The 4,010-nt window shown below is 37.3% G+C and overlaps 1 long non-coding RNA gene across 1 annotated transcript in view; it reads right to left on the reverse strand.

Moving 5' to 3' along the window:
* Positions 1 to 1,023: 1,023 nt before the first annotated feature.
* LOC109298176 overlaps positions 1,024 to 4,010 on the reverse strand; it is a 12,307-nt gene continuing 9,320 nt past the window's right edge. Inside the window, exons 2-3 of the long non-coding RNA XR_002097508.1 lie at positions 3,813 to 3,984; positions 1,024 to 1,421 (exon numbers count right to left, since the gene is read on the reverse strand). This is a non-coding gene — a long non-coding RNA (uncharacterized LOC109298176). The remainder of the gene's footprint in view (positions 1,422 to 3,812; positions 3,985 to 4,010) is intronic.

Raw genomic sequence — 4,010 nt, forward strand, 5'->3', positions numbered from 1 at the left:
CCTGTCTTCCATTCCAACTTCTTAAGATTTCTTAGAAATAGATAACATTTCCGGATTGCTATGTTACAACAGGAAAAATATATGATTAGCATTTACTGATGTCCAAAATTAAGTGTTCAGATAAGATTCAGATGTTTTTCCTGGTTCTTTTCTTAAATTGGGAGCGTTAGAGGAAAGGGTCATATATCATGCATAGAACTTCAAGAGTAGTGTTGTTAGTTTATTAATCCTAATGTGGTATTGGATCATAAAGGTTGAGTGATTTGGTAATGTGATTTGGTAGTGTTCCGATTAATGCACTACCATGAACAGAAGAGACAGATTAACCATAACATGAATTGTAACACACTAATTCTTCACTGTAACTAACAGTTGCGTCACATGCAGTTTCAATTATTTTACATGTTTGGCAGCCATTCATCCCCAATGGAACAATAAGCATTAACTCAATAATCTGAAAGAAGCTTATAAAAACATGGTTGACATAACTTATCTCTATTAAGAAATATTTTTACAGTACAATGCTGGTTTTGTTTCAACCATACTTGTGAATTTGAAAGGAAATATCCTGATCTGAATGCCTCAAAAATAATTTTAAATTTGACATGCTCCACTAATATGTCAGAACACTGATAGTCCAACATTAGTATTATTAGAAAGTAAATACATGAAAAATAATGGACAGTAAGGGAGGAGGATATGCTGCATTTGAATTACATAGAACTTCATGTGAGAAAACTTAATGGAATACTATTATTATTTATCCAGCTTTTATATTGTTGTTTCATTCATAGATCCCAAAGCATACTATAAAGGAGGAAAATAACATTATGTCCATTTTATTTATTGGAAAATTGAGGCTAAGTAGTTGAGTGATTTGACCAAAGATCCAAGGAATCAGAAATAGGATTTTTTGTGGGTGGGTGGGGAGGGTGTTAATCCCATCTCCCACATCTCTGAAAACACCATAAATTTGCTTTCTAAAAGTGAATGGGACTGAAGAAAAAAAAAAATATCTGAAGGTTGCTAATTCAGTAGTTTTGATTATTTGCATTTTAATCCAACTGTACTAGAAGGACCAAGCTTGCTCTGCTGCTGCTGCATTTACTATGCTAAACATGTTAAACCATTCCTTGCCAAATTATTGACAATGTATGAACCTAGAATCCGGTTCAGCTCCATTTCACCGGCTGGATGAAAAGTTATACCATCAACGGAAACTTTAGGCAGGTTTTACAGTGAAAGATGAAACTCCAAGTGAAAGTATTTTGATGGGTGGCTCTCCACGGGTAGCCCTCTTGTGAAGGAACTTTCTGTCATACAGTTGGACTGCAGCTCCTTGGAAAGGGTGGCCATTTATCACAGTCCCGAATGAAAGCATTCCTTGGACACAAATGTCTTTTTCTTCCTTTGTCTAATTACTGAGGGGAAAAGTGAGAAGGAAATGTCAAAACAGTGAAACAGTGGTGTATAGAGAGCAGTCACTTTGGAGCTCAACCAGCTTTTGTGAGGGTCTGGGCGATTTGTCAAATGGCTGTGGCATAAGTCAAGCCCTGAGGTTGAAAGGTCTTGACCTAAGGAGTGCTGAAATCAGACAGTATAAGCAAGGGGTCTGCTCGAAGTTTCAGCTGTAGTGGAGATGAACAATGATGGGCGCTGGACACAACAAAACCTCATCTGCATAATTCAGGTAAGTAATTTTATTGGAACTGACAAGTATGTGACAGGCTGAGAAAGAGAAGAGAACATGCTCTTGCTGGGAACCTTCAAAGCTCTTCAGTTAGGTATGTGAAAATAAATGACAGCTAATCTCTTTACTAAAAAAACTGTAAACAATGCCATTTTACACAGGGTTCACCCGTGACCTTTTCATAGATCAGGCTCTCCACTTTCAGGCCAGGCCACAGAACCCATCACACACAATAAAGTGAATACAGATTATGCAATAAGAGCTTTTTGCTTTTCATAATTACTTTGCACAGTGTTGCTGCTCGCTTTGGGTGGTACAGTACATCAGACAGGTTCGAGCCAGTACATAAGGCCATAATGGCAAAAGAGTAATCTAAGTGCAGATTTTTTTTTTTTTTTTTTTTTTTTACAGTTTTGGCTGCATAGGTCATACTGAAACTACAAATCTCAAGCTAAAAGGTCATAAGGTGACAAGACAACTCTTCTGCACTAAGACCTGTTGATGCTATTGAAGTGACCAAGTCTTTTAAAATCCTTCATTTATCTTGACCCGTCAAGTTTTTTAGGGTTTTTTTTTTTATTTTAACCTCTTGCCTCCATGTTAAGTCTTTTTAGGTAGTCAACGGCATGGTACATTTTAAACAATGCAGCTCTTAAGAAGGGTATATAATTAGTGGTTTTGGAAATACAAATAGGGTGCTGACCATGCTTTTGATGATAAAAAAAAAATCATAGACAGTTCTTCTGATCAAATAGTCCTACCAGACAAATGAAAACTTGAAATACATACAAGACTCAGAAGCTGTAGCTGAAAAGAAAATCTAGCCTGTGTGAAATAGTTTAATCTATCCATCAAAAGAAATAGGCAGTGACCACTATGTCAGTCAATAGTTTTCCCTTTTTGAATAATTGAATTCTTGAGAGTCATTCCATAATCTAAGCACTGAATTTCCCATATAAAATAGTAGTTGATATCTATATAAAGAGGCTTGCTTGCCAGATCCGGACCTTTAAGCCTGACAACAAGATAATTTGTTGTACAGGCTGCTGAATGATAGGAAAGAAACTCAAAACAGAAGAGCACAGGCTGACTGTGATTTACAGGCAGAGAGACAACTATAAAGCTGTTCAAACAAGTACAAATATTAAACCCAGTTTGTCAAACATGAATCACAAAATCCCTAAGCATTTTTGGATTACAAATATATTGGAGCAGTGCTTGCCTTCTGCAGTGTAAGGAGCACATGTATGCTTTCACCAAACTGTGGATCATTCCACCTAACGGGAAACAGTTGAGAGTTCTGGCTGGATCAAATGTGGATCTTGGTATTATAAGAAGTCCAATGCATAATTCACAAGGCTTAATGAATATTCCAATTCATGACAGCCAACTGGCTCCATAGGTCACACCTCCCAGTCTCATATAAATAAAGAATGAGGTACTGGAAAGCATACCAGCTGAACCCAAATGAGTGCCAAAAACATGCATATTAATGAGGCACAATAAAAGATATACTTGACTCTCAGGAAGTGTCTGCATTGTTTTCCAGTTTTGGAGGGAGTGTAAGTTGCAGTGTACCTTCAAAATACATCACATCGAGCAACAGAAAGTGAAGCTCCCCCTCCATGAAATATGGAATCATATTATATGCCTGACTGTCTAAATCCAGTCTCATCAGGTCTATAACATCCTCAGTCATTCCCATCATAACAGTGAAACATTCTGGAAATATCCCTACCCTCTGCTCCCATATTCCTTTGCAAGTCTCAACTCGGTAACTAAGGAAAGGAAGTGCTTCAGCAGTGCTGTTCTTTTATGTGTTCTGTTTAGAGCTTGGAACAGGATGAATGGTAGCTTAGATGAATGCATTTGTGCCATTTTTCTTGGCCCTGACTATGTTTCCTTACTACCATGACATCTGAACAGAAGGAGAAAACATCTCCCTTTTGTGGCAGGCTAATTTAATTTGTACCTTCCACCTAGGGGTAAATATGTTTGTCTGTCTGTCTAAGCTCTCTTTGCCCACTTTCTTTTCTCACGGGAAACCCTGCTGAGTCAAAAGCAGGATATTGCTTAGTGCTCTATTTTAAAGTAATTTAATTTTAAGCATACTCACACCCACCCTAAAGTGAAGCAACTGTAGAAGCTTCCTTGAGATAGTCTTAATGACTTTTGAATGTCTCCTGTGTCACAGACGTCAAGGGCTTGTTGTTTAGGCAGTATTTGTCTTTTGGAATAAATGGTTTAAAACAAGATCTCTCTTTTGCAGTGTTCTTAGCATAAGATGTGCGTTTCTTAAAAAAAAAAAAATCCCACAGCT

The sequence above is a fragment of the Gavialis gangeticus genome, unplaced genomic scaffold, assembly GCF_001723915.1.
Source record: "Gavialis gangeticus isolate Ggan-Ray unplaced genomic scaffold, GavGan_comp1, whole genome shotgun sequence".
In the NCBI taxonomy this organism is placed as follows: Eukaryota; Metazoa; Chordata; order Crocodylia; family Gavialidae; genus Gavialis; species Gavialis gangeticus.